General features: G+C 42.9%; 1 non-coding gene and 1 pseudogene across 1 annotated transcript; both read right to left on the bottom strand.

Moving 5' to 3' along the window:
- Nucleotides 1–1,949: 1,949 nt before the first annotated feature.
- LOC105714183 (elongation factor 1-alpha 1-like) lies at nucleotides 1,950–13,316 on the bottom strand (annotated as a pseudogene).
- Nucleotides 2,505–2,616, bottom strand: LOC135274044 (U6 spliceosomal RNA). Its single transcript, XR_010341860.1, has one exon. It is a non-coding gene; the product is annotated as a U6 spliceosomal RNA (small nuclear RNA).
- Nucleotides 13,317–20,045: the final 6,729 nt, after the last annotated feature.

Genomic DNA, 20,045 nt, shown 5'->3' with positions numbered 1-20,045 from the left:
CTTTAGCTTGGCCAGATCTGGGTTATTGTCTCATATCCAGAAAAAATTAGGCACATGGACATCGAAGGGTGAGTGGAGAATTTATTAAATGAAAGGAAAGTTCTCAGCAAAGAGTGGGTCCTGAAAGCAGGTTCTCGATTGCCCCTTCACAGTTGAATTCAAGGGCTTTTATATATCCAACTGATGGGCTGGGTTCCCTATTTGTATAAGGCACGAATTTTGGTGGTTCCACCCCATCCCCTCAGCATGCATGTAGACACATAGTCCCCTGTGCAAGTTCCTTTATCTGTGTAAACACTTGTGGGGTGGGTTGCAGGTTCTCTGAGGGACGATTCTCTTACTGTCTACGTAAAGCAAGCTGGCTAACTCCTTTCACTATTTCAACACCTTTCAGTCTTTTCTCTTGGATAGGCCAAAGAAGAATTTTAAAATCTCCTTGGAATGTAGAAGGTTGGGTTTCCCCTGGTTCAGAGTCAGGGAGTGGGGCTGGATATTTAAATATCAATGTATAAAATCTTAAACTATTTCTAGTAGCATATCCTGACCCTCAACTATGGTTGATGCCTTGGTCTGTTTTCCTCACTCCAGTGACTAAGCCTCCCATTTTCTGCCAGGGTGGGAGAGAGGCATCTGCTGGGAGGCACCTGGTTGGGAAGAGCACCTGGGGAAGCTTCTTCTTTGTAAATACCGTTTCTTTCAGAATGGCTTTAGACTTGAGTGTTCCCATGTACCCCAGAGTGTTCCTATATACTCTAAGGTCAATTTCTTCTATTATTAGCATCTTACATTGGTGAAACACATTTAAGTTAATGAACAAATACATACACATTATTATTAAAGTCTATAGTTTATTTTTATAGTCCTAGTTTTTTGCTAATGTTCTTTTTCCATTCCAGGATCCCATCTGGGATATTGCATTATACTTAGTTGTTGTGTCCCTACAGGCTCCTTTTGGCTATGACAGTCTCTAAGACTTTCCTTGTTTTCTATGACTTTGAGTGTTTTAAGGAATACTGGTATGGTATTTTGTAGGATGCCCTGCTATTATACTGGAATTTATCTGATATTTTTTCCACAATAAGACTGAGGTTATGGGTTATTGGGAGGAAGACCCAAGAGATAAAATACACCCCCCACCTTTTTTTTTTTTTTAAAGAGACAGAGTCTTACTCTGTTGCCTTGGCTGGAGTGCAGTGGTGCAATGGCTCATGGCAGCCTTGAACTCCTGGGCTCAAATCAAGCAATTTTCCCACCTCAGCCTCCGAAGTAGGTAGGACTACAGGTGTGCTGCTACACCTGGCTAATTTTTAAATTTTGTAGAGATGAGGTCTTGCTGTGTGTCCCAGGCTGGTCTTGAACTCCTGGCTTCAAGTGATCCTCCAACCTCAGCTTCCCAGAGTACTGGAATTACGTGTTTAAGCCACTGTGCCAGGCCTAAAATGCCATTTTCGTCACATCATATCATGATTGGTGATGTTGACTTATGACTGTCCATGTTGGCCTTCATCTCCTAGCTGACAGGGTGTTTGTTAGGTTTCTCCCCTATAAAGTTACTCTTTTGTTTCCTCTTTTCATACTACGTCCTTTGGAAGGAAGTCACTAGGCTCAGCCTATACCTAAGAAGTAGGGACTTATGCTAAAACTATGGTTTTTTTTTTTTTTTTCCTCATTAAACTTTGTTTTAATGGGTCTCAAATTCTGTGATAGATTTTTGGTCAAGTTTCCATTAAAAAGTACTGATTTTAATAACTAATACATAAAACCGCTACACATGAAAAAAAAAGTGGTCCACAAAACATTCTCCTTTCTTCCTGAAGGATTTACTGTGCATCGTTATCATTAGCCAGTCTTTTACTATTAAACTTAAATGGCCAATTGAAACAAACAGTTCTGAGACCGTTCCTCTACCACTGATTAAGACTATGGTGGCAGGTATTAGGGATAAATTTTCATTTGGCATTCTGAGCTTTCTGGGCAAAGTTGATCAGCTTGCCAGCTCCAGCAGCCTTCTTGTTCATTGCTTTGATGACACCCATGGCAACTGTCTGTCTCATGTCACAAACAGCAAAATGACCCAGAGAAGGATAGTCTGTCTGAGAAGCTCTTAACACACATGGGCTTGTCAGGAACCATATCAACAATGGCAGCATCACCAGACTTCAAGCATTTAGGGCCACTTTCCAGCATCTTACCAGAACACTGATCAATCTTTTCCTTCAGCTCAGCAAACTTACATGCAATGTGAGCTGTGTGACAATCCAGTACAAGGCCATAGCCTGCACTGATTTGGCCTGGATGGCTCAGGATAATCACCTGAGCAGTGAAATTGCCTGCATCCATTGGTGGATCATTTTTGCTGTCACCAGCAACATGACAAACATCTTTGACAGACACATTCTTGACGTTGAGGCCCACATTGTCCCCAGAAAGAGCTTAACTCAAACCTTCATGGTACATTTCAACAGACTTTACTTCAGTTGTAATGTTGACTGGAGCAAAAAAAAAAAAATATGGAATGCTTTATAAATTTGCATGTCATCCTTGTGCAGGGGCCACGCTAATCTTCTCTGTATTGTTCCCATTTTAGCATGTGTGCTGCTGAAGCCAGTGGAAAACTACTTCTTAAATAGGCTTCCAACCAGTCCTAGAATTCTCAGCTTACTCCTTTACTCCATTCCTGGAAGTACTTGGTGCTGCTGATTGGTGTGATGCGTTAAGATTATGAGGTGCACATTATGTGGCCTCCTGGCTTCCCCACTGTTGGCTCACAGTTAGGCTTCCTTGTATCTTCTAAGTGTGATTCAATTTTCTGATTTCCCAGTTCTGGATTTTTGTTGCTGCTGTCTTCTCTGATTCCCTTTTCTTTGTGACTTTATGGTAGTTTTTGCGCCGTATTTTGTGATTTTGTCAGGAGTACTGGGGGGAGTAGAGTTGTGGTGGTTTTAAAAACAAATGAGTTGGCCAGGTGCAGTGACTCATGCCCATAATCCCAGCACTTTGAGAGGCAGAGGCCGGCAGATCACCTGAGATCAGGAGTTCAAGACTGGCCTGGCCAACATGGCGAAACCCCCATCTCTACTAAAAATACAAAAAAATTAGCTGATTGTGGTGGCCTGCACCCACAATCCCAGCTACTCAGGAGGCTGAGGCACAAAAATTGCTTGGACCCAGGAGGCAGAGTTTGCAGTGAGCCAAGATCATGCCACCGCACCCCAACCTGGGTGACAGAGCTAGACTCCATCTGAAAAAACAAACAACCCCCCAAAATCAAAACCAAAACAACAACAAAAAACCAAGCTTCTTTGATTTTGCTCCCTTTAAGAGGCAGAGCTTAATTTCTCTTTCCTTATGTGTAAGGCTGTACTTAGTGTCTTGCCTCTAATGAGTAGAATATGGTGGAAATGATGGTTTGTCACTTCTGAGATTAGGTGATGAAAGGACTGTGGCTTCTGTCTTGCACTTGTGTTCTCGCTCTGTCAGATCACTTACTTCGGGAAAAGCCAGCAGCCATTACAAAAAATGTAATCTCAGCTACTTGGGGGGTTGAGGCAGGAGACTTGCTTGAACCCAGGAGGTGGAGGTTGGAGTCATAAGGCTGCTGTATGTGAGAAGCCCACAGGATGAAGAACTGAAGCCTCCAGCCAATGACCAGCAAGAAACTGAGGCTGCCAACAACCACATGAGTGAGCTTGGTGTTAGATTCTCCAGTCCCAGATGAATCTTGAAGATTCTTTAAGCTGAGCCATTCCCAGTGTTATGATAATCAGAAACTGTGGAATAATATTAACTGCGATAGTAAATGTTTGTTATTTCAAGCTGCTAAGTTTGGGGTTAATTTATTATGAAGCCATTGATAACTAACATAAGAAATAAATCACAGAGATTTTTTTAAGAAGTGTTACTATGGCCAATAGTTATTTGCCATTATGAGTTTTTGAGAACTCAAGTAAAGTTATTAGCTATTGTAAAATATATATATATATTTCTAGGCTGGGCACAGTGGCTCATGCCTGTAATCCCAACACTTTGGGAGGCCAAGGTAGGTGGATCACCTGAGGTCAGGAGTTTGAGACCAGCCTGACCAACATGGTGAAACTCTATCTCTACTAAAAATACTGAAAATTAGCTGGGCATGGTGGTAGGCACCTGTAATCTCAGCTACTTGGGAGACTGAGGCGGGAGACTCTCTTGAACCCAGGAGGTGGAGGTTGCAGTGAGCTGAGAGTGCGCCACTGCACTCTGAGCGAAACTCCATCTCAAAAAAAAATATATTTCTTATTTTGAAATAATTTTAGATTTACTGAAAGCTTGCAAAGATAGTAGAGAGGATTTCTATATGTCCCTTACCCAATTTTCACCATTGTTAACATCTTACATTACCATGCCACATTTGTCAAAACAGAGAAACTGACATTGGTCAATTTCATTAACCAAAATATGTAGTTCATTAACCAAACTCCAGACTTTATTTGGATTTACCAGTTTTTCTATTAATATCTTCTTCCTGTTCCAATCCAGGGCACCACATTATATTTAGTTTTCACGTCTCCCCAGTCTCCTGGTCTGTGACAATTTCTCAGTCTTTCCTTGTTTTTCATGACCTTGACAGAGATCTGAACCCTACTGAAATTATTTTTATTTGTTAGATTGTGTTTCTTTGACTGTGACACTGCTAGGAAATTGAGCCACAGAAACCCAGGCTTTATACGAGCTATATAACACTTTTCCAATTTGACAATTAGTTTTACATTCATTTGTGCAAATGTTTGGTTGTTTGCCTTCCCCACTAGCTTGGAAGATCCCTGAAAGTAGGGGCTGTGTTTGTTTTGGAAACAGAATGTGATGTCTAGCACTTAGTACTTGCTCCATAAATATATATTAAATGAATAAATGGATAGTTATTGATCTATGAGTATTTTTAATAAGGCAATGAGTTGCAGTATTCCTCAGTGGACTTAGAATTTTGCCTTAATTATAGTAAGTTTTACGCCAGTAGTAACTATTATTTGCTAGACCAACTGCCAAGTACTTTCCCTGCAGTAGCTAAATAAATGTATATTAAATTCAGTTACATAAAATGATGATTGCAAAATTCTTTCTGAGGGACAATGCTTTGTTTCCCCTAGATGGGGAAGGCTTACTGCCCAGGAATTATTCTTTTTTATTAAGGAATTTGCTGCTACCTAGAAATTATTCCTTTTTATTAAGCCCAATGCAGTTGGAGGAAAGAAAGCTGTTGGACTGGGCACAGCAGCTGTTCTCTGGGAAATAGCACAGTGTGTAAGTATAGCAGATCTGTGTGCCAAGGAGTAAAAGGAGAAATTAACTCAGGCTTCTCAGGAACAATGAAGTAGAGAAAAACATCACAAGTTAACAAACAACACGAGAGAAGAAAATATAAATTCCCAAGACTTGCCTCTGCCTCTTTGAAACCTAAAGTCTAAGTTCTGAAAATCTTATTCTAATTGAATAAAACTTCATTTGAATTCAGCGCAAAACTTTCACCATCTCTTAACATTTGAATTTAAAATATTTATGCTTTAGTATTACTATTCATATTACTATTGGCATTTTAGTTAAAATGCTAAGTGCAAAACATTTGTTGGACTTTTTTTTTTATGGTGGGGAGAGGTGGAGACGGTGATGGCACCATCTGGGAAGATGTGGAGATAAATCTTAATGGAATTTGGGAAATGAGAAAAGCTGAGTTGATGATGTCTGTCTGACAACAGTGATGCATTCCAGTGGCAGCTCAACCAACATTTTTATTAAAGGCTTTATGTGGTGGTTTATGTATTATTTAGAAATAATAATAAATTAGAATTGGACTTTTGGCTCCTCTCCCAGATGAAATCCCCTGAGTGTTTATCTTACAGACGACACAGAAGGAATTCAATTTTGGACCCGTATATTTGTCTAAATGCAATAAGTGACAATTTGTGTGTTTTGTTTTGTATAGGGAAAAATAAAAATATGTTTCAGAATAAAATACAGAAAAAGTCATTGAAGTAAAAATTCAGGACTGAGACTCTCTAATATATTTTTGCTGGTGTTAGCATAGCCTGATTAATCAGGGTTGTTTGTTTACTTTATAATTGATTTTCCATATGTTTCAGCAAGCCACAAAAAATTCAGCTTAAAATATATCTGTTTGAGCCGGGCGCGGTGGCTCACGCCTGTAATCCCAGCACTTTGGGAGGCCGAGGCGGGTGGATCACGAGGTCAAGAGATCGAGACCATCCTGGTCAACATGGTGAAACCCCGTCTCTACTAAAAATACAAAAAATTAGCTGGACATGGTGGCGCGTGCCTGTAATCCCAGCTACTCAGGAGGCTGAGGCAGGAGAATTGCCTGAATCCAGGAGGCGGAGGTTGCGGTGAGCCGAGATTGCGCCATTGCACTCCAGCCTGGGTAACAAGAGTGAAACTCTGTCTCAAAAAAAAAAAAAAAAAAAAAAAAAAAATATATATATATATATATATATCTGTTTGTATCTACAACCTTCTATGGGAAGAAATTATTTGTGTCCATATTTTAAATTATTTGCCCTTATGAAAATCCAAAGGCATTACCTCTGGATTTTTTTTCTCCAGAAAAGGGGCTTATTCATTTATTCATCCATTGTTTATGAATGCCTTGCACTGGATCTGAAATATAGTGGCATTTTATTCATCTTTATTGAATGAAGAAATGTTGTCTGCCTGCACGTAACATCATTCTGAATGTATATCCTAATCATGGCCACTTGAGACGGCTAATTTTCTTTCATTATCTGTTCTCCCTTTCTTTGCTTTCTTTGGTATTATAATAATAGAACTTTTAACTTGATTCTGTCTTTAAAAGGCAGGGGCTTACCCTCCCTTTCCACCTTTACCCCTTTTAAGGCATTGAGCCATTGTGGACAGCTGAAGGCTGTCCTCTGGAGATGGCAGAGCCACAGATGGAAGATACTTTGATCTCTGCATAACACTGTGTAGCAGAGCCTCCCTCCAGCCCCACACTCTGCAGCTGTATCGTTATGTGGGCGAGAAACAAACTTCCACCATATTTAAGCCATTGTTATTTGGAGGTGCCTCTTATACAGCACCAAGATTCATCTTTTAACCATACAATTCTCAAGGCATTAGTTCTAGAAGGAGTCAGAAGAGTAGTCCTTCAGTAACCATAATGTAAGTAAGAATATGGAAAATTCCATAAAAGTCCAATAAATACTCTGAGGGTTTGGAGGAGGGAGAGTTCACACTCATTTGGAGAACAAATTAGAATTGCTTTAGAAACTACGACATCTGAATTTTGATAGCAGCATTACTCTAGAGTCTGATGGGCATGGATATTATTATTCATGGAATTCTGACTGCCTAGCTTATCTTATTTTGTCTGTCTGTCTGTCACAGAATTGCTACCTACAGGCTTAGGAATAAGGCATAGTCCAGAGAGTCTCAGGGGGTCAGTGTGAACTCAGTTCCCACCAGAACAAAGAGGCTGTGTGAGCTTTCTCTAAGTCAATAAATTATGACCCTCACAAATTATTAATATCAAAGTGGTCAAGAATGGTCAGACATAGTTTCATGTTCTACCTCTACCACTTACCAGCTGTGAGACTGAGCAAAATATTGAAGTAGTTGAGATCTGGCCTCCTTGAGTTCAAATATCTGTTCCACCATTTAGGAACTATGTGACCAAGGCAATTTGTTTAACCTCTCTATGATATGATTTTCTCATGTATAAATGTAGATAATAAAAATACCTTCTTCACAGATTTGGGAGGATTAAGCGAAAACTCCTTATTGTATTAAGTCATTAAGACATGTTTAATGCTTAGTATGTGCCAGGCATGCATGTGCACATGCACACCTACACACACACACACACACACAATTTATATTTTACTTCATATTTTGAAACAGAATGTGTATAGTGAATGCTGAATATTACCCATTGTTGTTATAACTTCCTGGCATCTCAATTTACTCGTGTAGAACAGAGGTGATACTATCTGACTCTGTCCTCATTTGTAAAATAATATCCACTCTCAGACTTGTAAGATTATGTCTATAAAGCAGGTGCACAATTCCTGGTATCTAGCAGAGTCAATAAATTACTACAAAACTTTTGAAGTAGATCTCTAAAAAACTTTCCTTACATGTTTTATATGTTATTTTTGTTTATTGATTGATCAATTCTGAGACATGGTCTCACTCTGTTGCCCAGGCTGGAGTACAGTAGTGTGATTGTAGCTCACTGTAGCCTTGAACTCCAGGGTTCCAAGGACCCTCCCCAGTAGCTGGGAGCACTGGCATGTGCCACCACACCCAGCTAATTTTTGTATTTTTTTTGTAGAGATGGGGTCTTGCTGTGTTGCCCAGGCTGGTCTTGAACTCCTGGCCTTAAGCTGTTACTGATGGAGGGTCTTGACTACGAGTCCTCCAGGTTCTTGGCGTTTTGGACAAAGAATGGGCAAAAAAATGCACAAAGCAATGAAAGAATGAAGAAACAAAAGCACAGATTTATTGAAACAAAAGTATACTCCACAGAGTGGGAGTGGACTTGCGTAAGTGGCTCAAGAGTGCTGGTTACAGAGTTTTCTGGGGTTTAAATTCCCTCCAAAGGTTTCCCATTTGTTACTTGGTTAACACCTATGTAAATGAAGTAGTGGCCTGCAACCAGTCGGATTGGTCTTGGAAGGTGACCAATCAGAGGCTGAAGTGAAATTACAAAGTAACACATGAAGACTTGGCCTGCAACCAGTCTGATTGGTTGCAGGAGGGGACCAATCAGAGGTACTTTCATTTTTCATCTGCAAGGCAGAAAAGTGGGGTAGGGGGGCTGGTTTGCAAAAGGAGTAGCCTCCGATCTGTTTGTTACTTGGGCATGCAGAGGTGGAGTTTTCCTTTTGATTCCATTCTAGGAATTCAGCATGAATCGGATGTTGGTTCTCTGCCTCCAAATCCTATTCTCCTGTCTCACAGCTATCTTCCTGAATTGGCCACTCAAAGTGCGAGGTTATAGGCAGGAGCCACCGCACCCAGCCCCTATGTCATTTTAAGGGAAATAAAGAGTTACGTGCAGTTTTGTTAAACGCAGCCCTGTGGGGGAATGGGCATATGTGAGATACTAAGTATGTAGCCTTAACGCCCTGCTGCCTTAGCCGTCTTTTTAAGGATGCTATGAAGAAGATATGGAAATTACAGCTGGAGCTGGGGAGAGGAAATAGGAACAGCTACCGTTTATTGGGGCCACATATGTGGTTCATCAAAGCCCTAGAAAGTGCCTGTGTCCCTCTGACAGTCAAGGAAAGTGAAGTTCAGAAAAGGTAATTCACCTGTCCTTGGGGACTTAGTACGCACCCTCCCTGGGAATCCCATTCTGGCTTACATGCCAGTAACAGAGCCAGGAGCCAGGGTGAGCTTGGAATATCTTCCCCAGGGCCTCCTGCTCCTGCCTCCCACAGTCTAAGAAGCTGCTGACCCAAAGACCCTGGACCCCATGGCAGTCCCTCCAGAGCTCTTTCCTTCTGGTCACTTCTCAACCCTTTGGGGAAAAAATACCTCCCCCCTCTTCAGTGAGAATGGGAGAACTCCTGTCACAGCATCTCCCAGCGTGGGAGCACCCAGGCCTATGGTGTCATTGTGAGCGTGGAGATAGTGGCAGGGGGCCAGAGTCACCCTGCACATCCGGGAGGCTTCAGAAGCACTGACCCACAGTGGGCCTGCCCCAGATGCAAGGGGTTAAAGAAGAGGAGAAACAGCAAAACAGCAGGAGCAGTGCTGGAGGCTGGCTGCCCAAGAAGCTGGGAGAGGGCTCCTGGGGTTAATTCCGTGAGTTTTGTGAAGAAAGGGCTGCAAAGGAGCAGCAGGGAGTTGGAGGCTTCCTTCCCCTGAGAGAGTGCAGGCTGAAGGGATGATGGACCTCGAGGAACAGGGCCAGGGCTCTGCCCAGCCTGGATGAGGAAGGCGGTGACTCAGATCTGGTCCTTTCTGCTCCTGCCAGGAAAGTGGCTGCTGCTGGGCCTGACTCACTCTCCTCATGGTTACCTTGTCACTTTCCAAATCACAGACGGGTGGAACTGCCAGGCTGTGTTCTGCCTGCGGGATGGAAAAAACAATGAGGTCCCAAGAGAGCCAGATAACAGATTAGGGCCCCACAGACTGAATGGTGGACAGCAATGACATGTCGTAAGGTCCCAAGTGCCCCAGAACTGTGCGGTGGCACCTGCAAACCCTTGTTGGCTGCTTTGGGTGACTTTGCAACTGATGAGGCAGAGGCAAGATGGGACCCTCGGTGCCCACCCCTCAGGGGCTGTCACACATGGCAGGGCCTTGCGTATTTCCAATGGCAAGGGGAGGACAGTTTTTCATCTATTCTCTCTAGAGTGATAGATTTCTATAGACTTGGATGTACAAGGAATGTAATTTTCTTTGTTTTCTATTTAATTTCTGATCTCTAGCCTTCATCTGTGTGATACAGGAAAATGCAATCTGGTCACTTACATTTGAAATAAAATCAACAACTTTAATCATGTTCATCTTGAAGGCCAGGCATTCTCTGGGTGGCTGCTGACCTGGGGCAGAGCTTTCACAACTGCCACTGAGGCAGCCTTCCTGGCTCTCCTGTGGTCTTGGTCCTACCTTGGCCTCCTGCCCTGGTTATGTCACTGGGTCCTCACTGGCACTGTCTGTGATCCTCCACAGACAACTAAATGGTCCCCAAATGCTAGACTCTTGCCCACTGCTCTGCATTGTCCCCTTCCTGGATGCTAGGCATGGGGAAGGCATGGGTGTGGGGAAGGTTCGTTCTTTTTCTTGCCTTTCTGGGTCTTTGGGAGGGTGGTGACTGGCTGTGAGCGCCCACTCAGTTCCAGCAACCCTCGCTGCCATCTCTGTGTTGTTATTTCCTGGCCTTTGTAATGCAAGGGACAAAGTTGAATCTGCTCTTGCCAGGCTGGGAGAAGATGGAGGTCTCAGTTCAAGCAGGCAGAGAGGCAGACTCTCTCTTCGTCTGCCTTTTGTTTTGTTCAGGCCCTCAATGGATTGAATGGTGCCCACTCACACTGGGGAGAGCCATCTGCTTTCCTCAGTCTCCCCAAATGCTCATCTCTTCCAGAAACACCCTTACAGACACACCCAGAATATTACTGAACCAAATTTCTGGGCATCCCATGGGCCATTCTAGTTGACACACAAAATTAATGATTACACCCGAGTAAGAGGTTTCATGAGTGAGGGTAGCACATCGTTCAGCCACATTATCAGCTAATGTTCAGCTAATGTGCCACACATTTTTTTACCCAGAGTATGCTCTAGAAAAAGACATTTGAAGTTCCCATGGCCCAGACTAGAAAATATGGCAAAATAGGCCTTCTTTGGGGGCTTTGCACTTTACCTAAATGTTCTTTTTCTTTTTTATTTTCAGACAGAGTCTTGCTCTGTCACCCAGGCTGGAGTCCAGTGGTGCGATCTCTGCTCGCTGCAACCTCCACCTCCTAGGTTCTAGCGATTCTACTGTCTCAGCTTCCTGAGTAGCTGGGACTACAGGCACTCGTGGCTATGACTGGCTAATTTTTGTACTTTTAGTAGAGATGGGGTTTCACCATGTTGGCCAGACTGGTCTTGAACTCCTGACCTCAGGTGATCTGCCCATCTGGGCTTCCCAAAGTGCTGGGATTACAGGCGTGAGCCACCATGCCCGGCCTACCTAAATGTTCTGCAGCTGTCTTCACCAGGACCTTTGCTTTGAGTCTTGGGTCTTCTGAACATTGTGGGTGTGGACAATTGGGGCACAAAGGAAGAGTGATAAACGTGACATTTAGGAACCAGCTTCCTGTTTGGTTTACTCCTGAGCACGTCTTAATGCTGGGATTCTGTTTGACATGTTGTCACTTGCTGGCCATGTCAACAGATGCTGTCATGACAGGGGGATGTGAGTGAGGAAATTCTGTAGCGGAAAATGGGATATGGAAATCGGGGCAGGGAAGGCAAATAGGAACGTTTTGTTTCAGTTAAATATTAGAGTGAGAGGATGAGGGCGAGAGATGCTTTAAGATACAACATTTATCTTAAAAATTTTCATTCATGTTTATTATTTTTTCCAATAATTATCAAAGTACAAAATTTGGAGGATATAGACAATTACAAGGAAGAAAAATAGTTACCTCATAGTTGTATGACACAGAAATAAGCTTTTTAATGAAGAAATATATCTCTATGTATAACATGTATTTTATAAGAACATTTTTATTGACTATTTCATAAGTATTCTGAGAGTTGGTGTAACTATGAAAGCAACCCCTGTTTGCTTTGGAACACTCAAGCAGAGCAGACTGTGTAAACGAACAGTCTGCCATTCTCTGGGAGGGTTGGTGTTGACATTAGGTGTGCATCCTTCCAGATATTTTCCTCACACATGTACCTTCCACAAATTGCCTTTTTTCAACTAAATATTCTTTCCCACAACCACCAGGCTCTAAGTTTCTGATATCTTCCTTTCATTCTCTGTGTTGGTGCCTGCTTTGGTGAATTAATGAGCTCATGATGTTCAATAGTCCACAGCCACTGGTTCAGACCCCAAGTAGTGCCCTTTGGGGCATAGTTCCTGATGGTAACTATGGGGTGAGTCCCAGGATAGGAGATGAGAGCAAGAGGCCACACTTTCTTCCTGGGAGAGAGGAACCCAGGGAAGCGGGTCAGTTCTCTGTATCTTCCCCGAGTGCTGCAACCATGCTTAGTTATTCCCACCTGGTCACAGCCATCTCCTGTGTGGTGGACGTGGCTTGCTTAGCAGAGTGCTGCCCGCATTTAAGTTGACTGAAAGGAATTAAACATGGGACATGCCTTGCATCTCAACATTTGTAGTTGCATGTTCACATGTGTTCCAGACTTGAACAGCCTCTCAGAAACTCTGAAAGGTCACTTCTGAGGTGGCTTCTAATTGGTTTGAAAAGTTATAGTCGTGCCTGGAACCAGGAAAGAGTCAGGCAGTTTAATTGTCACCTTGTTGGCAAACATTACCTGCCTCCTAAGAGGGATGATGGTAAGTATTAACACTGGCTGGGCCACTAACAGAAGAACATGTGACCTCCCAGGGGTGCTCCTACTTCTGTTACCAGCTTGGCTTGTTTCCTCTCTCTGTCTCTCTGCTTCTCCCTTATTAAAACCTCAGTGCCCATCAGGAGGTTTAATTTCAAATACTTGTAGGACTGGGATGGTGACAGAATCAGTGGAGTGGGTACAGTGGAGCTCTCACGGGGATAGTCGCACTGATTGCTGACATGCTGGAGGGTGGGCATAGTGTTGCCAGTGTAATTGGCAATCCACATTTTGATGTGAAATCTCCCAATTTGAAATACAGGCAATTAAGTTAATTTTTCAAAACCCTATGCAGGCCAGGAGCATTGGCTTGTGCCTGTAATCCTAGCACTTTGGGAGGTGGAGGCAGGCCGATCACTTGAGGTCAGGAGTTCAAGACCAGCCTGGGCAACATGGTGAAACCCTGTCTCTACCAAAAATACAAAAATTAGCCAGGTACGGTGGTGCATGCCTATAATCCTAGCTACTTGGGAGGCTGAGGCATGAGGATCGCTTGAACCTGGGAGGCAGAGGTTGCAGTGAGCCAAAATTGCACCGCTGCACTCCAGCCTGGGTGACAGAGTGAGACTCCTTGTAAACAAAACCAAAAACCCTATGCAGGTGGTAAAAACCCACATCTGGGGGCTATATTTGGTGTCTGGAGCAGTGTAGATAAGAGCAGTATTCCAATGGCCCATCAGGTTACGTTGTCTTTTCATAGATGTTTTTTATCTGTCTCTGAAATCCCAAAGTCCTTATTTTGCCTGTATCTTGTGATTTATGAGGCAATCAGGTGAGTTCTTATATATTAAACCTCCTTCAGTTTCCCCTCTTACAGAACTAGTGAATTGACTTAAAAACTCTTAAAACAAAAAGGGGACTATTCATCTGGATATATTTTTAATAGGTGCTAATGGGATTTTGGTTTAAGGAATAAATTCTGTAGTCTTATAAAGAGAGGCTGAATGAAAATTATATTTACTATAGAAATATCAGTGGTTATATTTACCTTCCTAACATGAATTCAAGCCTAAATTGATGTGTGTGTTATGATATCATTTAGCTCTTTGAACAGAGTAAATTGGTAGTTTAAATGATAACACTAAGAGGTGGTGGAGTTCCTTTCTCCATGAGGAGAGTCTACTGCTCCTTCTTAGTGAAACGAAAGATGACGATTACAGAGAAAAGGATCAGAACGGATGCTCACCTTACGCTCCCCCAGCCCACACACACATGTAGAATACTCATCTTCCTCCTACTTCCACAGTACCTTCTAAAACTACCTACAAGGTCAACAGGAAATGTATGGTGGCCTCATGACTGTCAGCATGGACTGGTGATTCATCTAATTTCTGGTTCATCACTGTTTTTTTTCTTTATTTGTGAAATGGAGTTTCGTTCTGCTGCCCAGGCTGGAGTGCAGTGGCATGATCTCAACTGACTGCAACCTCTGCCTCCTGGGTTCAAATAATTCTTCTGCTTCAGCTTCCTGAGTAGCCGAGATTACAGGTGTGTGCCACCACACCCAGGTAATTTTTTGTGTGTCTTTAGTGGAGATGGGGTTTTACCATGTTGGCCAGGCTGGTCTCGAACTTCTAACCTCAAGTGATCAGCCTGCCTCGGCCTCCTGAAGTACTGGGATTACAGGCATGAGCCACTGCGCCTGGCCCATCACTGTTTTCTTTCACGGGATTAACTGACTTTCAAGGCTCTAAGAAGTATGAATAAGAAAAATGAGTTAATGGAATTTAGCCATAGTTGCTGCCTTCACTTTTTAATGTTTTCGTCACTGGGGTGACACGCTATAATAAAAGCCGCTTCTTTGATGACAGTTTCTTTTCATCAGAATGCAGAGGCTTCAAGTGTCTGTAACTTATTTTCCAAACCAGTGAAGACCTTAAACCTCTGCCCTCTACTGAGCAGTGCAAAGATGCCCTTCCAAAGCCAACTCAGACGCCCAACAATTAGAAACAATTATAAATTTTGAGAGAAGATGGAGTTTAACAGGAGCTAATTCTTTTTTTTTTTTAAGATGGAGTTTCGCTCTTGTTACCCAGGCTGGAGTGCAATGGCGCGATCTTGGCTCACCGTAACCTCCGCCTCCTGGGTTCAGGCAATTCTCCTGCCTCAGCCTCCTGAGTAGCTGGGATTACAGGCACGCACCACCACGCCCAGCTAATTTTTTGTATTTTTAGTAGAGACGGGGTTTCACCTTGTTGATCAGGATGGTCTCGATCTCTTGACCTCGTGATCCACCCGCCTCAGCCTCCCAAAGTGCTGGGATTACAGGCGTGAGCCACCGCGCCCGGCCTAATTCTTAATGATATGCTGTACTACATTTAATGTGAGATCAAAGCACATATTAGAAGGTCACAAAAACTATTCTTGCGACTATATTTATTTCTTCACAGTTCTTCATGGCAATCGATTGGGGTTTACAAGTCACAGACGGGTGGGTTGAACTTTTCTTGCATTTGTCTCTATTGGTAAAGACAGTCTCATACATACTAGACTCTTATTGGCTTCCATTGAAGGCTTTGTGGCTGACACCTCTTAATTCTACCATAGTTCTAGAAGCCACAGGTTTTCAATTTCAACATGTCCCAACTGTGGTATACATTGCCACAAGTATAAAAAAAATAATCTTAGAGAATACATGAATAGTTTTTAGAATTTAAGTGGCTATGTATTTATCTTAAAGGTAGTTTAAAAAGTATAACTAGCACCCCAAACCAGTGAGTTTAAAGATTTTATATACGCCTTGTGAAATACAGTAGATGATTTAAATCAAACTAGTGAGTAAATAATAGTTTGGGTGATATATGAATATGGCAAAAATCATGCAGATGGTAAAGAAATAACTGAAATATGGGAACCTGTGGATTAGTGGAGTCTATTTGAGTCTGTTGGGGTGATACTATTTCTTAACTTTATAAAACTTCTATCAGACTAGGATTAGATGGAGCTGACATGTTGACATAGATAATCCAAATTATTTTACATCTTGATGATCCTGAAGAGATGCCAAATCGGCTGTTGATTCCAGTTTCCCTTTTATCCTCTGCTGTAGTTTAGGTTTCATTTCTGCAGCGCACCTCATTTTATGCAATAGTGTAGGCTCAGGAGTCAGACCGCCGGGGCGTGAACTCAGAAAACTTAATTAACCTCTTTGACTCTTGTATTTCTTACGTGTAAAATGGGGGAAACACAGTGCCCAGCTTGTGAAGTTCTCCTTAAGATTAATAAATCAAAATACATCAAGGAACTATCACCTCAGAAAGCATTGAATAAATATTAGCTATTATTATTTTATGTCTGGAAGGCTGTGTAAAGATAGTGGTTTATGTCACAGGTAAGTGGCAACTCTCTGGGTCAATGGCGTGGGTGGTAGAAGAATTTACCAAGATAGTTGTAAAGAAAGGCAGATTTATTAGAAAAAGTATGAAAATACATCCATGCATTAAAAAGGGATTGTAGTAAAGAAAAAGAAATACATTGCAAGAAAGCATCAGGGAAATCAACATGAGAGGAACTGAATGCAAGGAGAAAAAGGCTTGCTGGGGACTTTTTAGGATGGTGCCTGGGCTGTCTGCTGAAGAGGGCTTTGTGCAGTACTGACAACGCTAAAGATGGGGAGGTAACTTGCATTTTTGTATCAGTCAAGGATCTGGTGATAGCTGGGCACAGGAAGATTGTGTCCTGGACCATGAAGAAAGGCAGATTTATAGCTTTATCTGCTTTTTCTTTTGGCTTTCCCTTGCTCCCACAAGCCTGACTCCTTTTCTCTATTTAGGACGCCACTGTTTATACACAAAATTCCATTTATGATGCTACAAAAGAGTTTATTTAAAAGGAAAACTAGCTAGGTGTGGTGGCTCATGCCTGTAAGTTCCAGCACTTTGGGAGGTCAAGGTGGGTGGATCACCTGAGGCCAGGAGTTCAAGAGCAGTCTGGCCAATATGGCAAAACCCTGTCTCTACTGAAAATACAAAAATCAGCTGGGTGTGGTGGTGTACGCTTGTAATCCCAGCTACTCAGGAGGATGAGGCAGGAGAATCACTGGAACTCGGGAGGTTGCAGTGAGCTAAGATGGCACTACTGCACTCCAGCCTGGTGACAGAGTGAGACTCCATCTCAAAAAAAAAAAAGGCTGGGCACGGTGGCTTACACCTGTAATCCCAGCACTTTGAGAGGCTAAGGTGGGCAGATCACCTGAGGTTGGGAGTTTGAGACCAGCTTGACCAACATGGAGAAACCCCATCTCTACTAAAAATACAAAATTAGCCAGGTATGGTGGTACATGCCTGTAATCCCAGCTACTTGGGAGGTTGAGGCAGGAAAATCGCTTGAACCCAGGAGGTGGAGGTTACAGTGAGCCAAGATCGTGCCTTTGCACTCCAGCCTGGGCAACAAGAGGGAAACTCCATCTCAAAAAAATAAAATAAAATAAAAACTTAGTGAGTCCCATTGTGAAGCAAATAATGGCATTATTTCACAGTAATGATTACTATGATATGTACTGCTTCTTAAGGTCTGTGTTTTTGGATAGGCTAGGTTTAAGGTGAAGATGTTCTTAGAGACATTTAAGTCCCATAAGGTTTGAAAAGCATTTCTTTTCATGGTTTTCACCATGACTTAGCACAAAGAAAGTCCCTTTGAAAGGTAACATAAATGAGCTCAGCATTCTTGGAGCCAAATATTCCAAACTGTATATGAAAGACTTTAGGATGATGGCCATAGATTCAGAAAGAGAATTTTTTGGAAATCTTTCAGAAGAACTTGAGGTTAAAACTCTTGAAAATAAGGTTTTGGTTTTTATTCTCTTTAGCACTGCCTGAAAGAAGAAATTTCATTCTTTTTCTTTTTTTTTGGATGTGTCTTTTTTAAAATTGCATTTTAGGTTTTGGGGTACATGTGAAGAACATGCAAAGTTGTTGCATAGGTACACACATGGCAGTGTGATTTGCTGCCTTCCTCTCCATCACCTATATCTGGCATTTCTCCCCATGCTATCTCTCCCCAACTCCCCACCCCCAGCTGTCCCTCCCCTATTTCCTCCTGACAGACCCCGGTATGTGATGCTCCCCTCCCTGTGTCCATGTGTTCTCATTGTTCAACACCCACCTATGAGTGAGAACACGCGGTGTTTGATTTTCTGTTCTTTTTTTTTTTCCTATCTCTATACTTTTTTTTTTTATTGCATTTTAGGTTTTGGGGTACATGTGAAAAACATGCAAGGTTGTTGCATAGGTGCATACGTGGCAATGTGATTTGCTGCCTCCCTCCCCTTCACCTATATCTGGCATTTCTCCCCATGCTATCCCTGCCCAACTCCCCACCCCCCCAACTGTCCCCCCTCCCCCCAACAGACCCCCATGTATAGTGCTCCCCTCCCTGTGTCCATGTGTTCTCCTTGTTCAACACCCGCCTATGAGTGAGAACATGTGGTGTTTGATTTTGTGTTCTTGTGTCAGTTTGCTGAGGATGATGGTTTCCAGGTTCATCCATGTCCCTACAAAGGACGTGAACTCCTCATTTTTAATGGCTGCATAATATTCCATGGTGTATATGTGCCACATTCTGTTCTTGTGTCAGTTTGCTGAGAATGATGGTTCTTAAAAAGTCTTGTCATTTATCGAGTCTTCTGCAATTAAGAATGTCATATATTCTCATTTGGAAGAATATTTTGATTGCAGCTATTTAGGTAGGGCTGTTTGTAGGAAAATGGCCCAATGTGTGAGAGATTTCCTTTTCATTTTCCAAGCAGGGGCTGCTTTGAACCGAATTGTCAGGAGCCAGGCCAGAGGCTGGTAAGTGCCTGTGGATGGGCCAAGGCATTTACAGGAAGAGTCCTAGCCTTTAAAATGAACTATATGAACATAAATAAGTAACTCCCTCCAGAAGTACTGTGGTCATGAGCTCTCCCATGAGTTGCAGTTCCTCTTGTCCTTGTACCAGTTGCCTTTGGATTCTACATGATCCCATGAATAACCCTCCACTGCACTTTCTATCTGCAGCACAGACTCCATGACCATGTCCTTGCCTGCTTCCCGTCCTGGGCCTGGAGGGCCTCCTGTAAAATCTACTTTGATTTATGTTTGGTGGTTCTAGTTCCTCAGGCTTTCTGCTGATTGGATAATGACTATGACAAAGATTCGTGGAGCACTTAAGTTTTCAAATGCATTCGTTCACCCAATCCTTACAACAGGCTTATGAATCAGCTACTGACACTGTTATCCCTGTTTTGCAAATGAGGAAATTGAGGTTCAGAGCAGCTCAAGGCCCCACAGCTGGTGAGTTGCAGAGCTGTGATTGGAAGACAGATACACCTGACTGTAAGGCTTTTTCCCTTGCTCACCTGTTAGACTGCTCGGCTGGCCAGCCTACATCATCCCTACTTAGGGCTGGGGGACTCCCTGGCTTCTTCCTTCTCAATCAAGGCTGGGTTCTGTCCACGCAGAAGTTGTCCTTCCCCTGTTTAGAAAGCAACGTGGCTCCCTGTTTTGACAGTTTGCCTTCAGGTGGAGGTAGCAAGGCTGGATGGGCAAGTCCACCCTTGGGCTACCTGTGTGCTATGCAGCAAAGTGGAGGGGTCCAGACTGGGCATTGGCTGGGCCTGCAGCTAGAAAGCTTGTGCCAGAGCTTCCACAGCAGCTCCAGAAAGAAGTACCAGGAAAGAGAAGAGCTAGTCTCAGCTGGGCCACTGGAGAAATGTCAGTTTTTCAGGAAGGCCCAGCCTTCTTGCACAATGTGTGTTCCTACCTGCACATTGCGAAGCCTGGTGTTGGTCAGTGAGCATGCCCATATGGACCCCACACTGCTTGCCTGAGCCGTGGTGGACCAAAGCCTGTGATGTATCCAACTGTGGGAAAATGTGAGGACCCAGATGCCCAGGGTGATCTCTGGGTGGGTGAGGCATTATATATATGTATGTAATATATATAACATGTATATAAGTAATATATATATTATCAATCACT

Source organism: Aotus nancymaae, unplaced genomic scaffold (assembly GCF_030222135.1).
Source record: "Aotus nancymaae isolate 86718 unplaced genomic scaffold, 86718_ANA_hifiasm-v0.15.2.pri h1tg000010l, whole genome shotgun sequence".
Taxonomy (NCBI): domain Eukaryota; kingdom Metazoa; phylum Chordata; class Mammalia; order Primates; family Aotidae; genus Aotus; species Aotus nancymaae.
The sequence above is the reverse complement of the archived record's forward strand: the minus strand, read 5'-3'. Positions and strand labels throughout refer to the sequence as shown.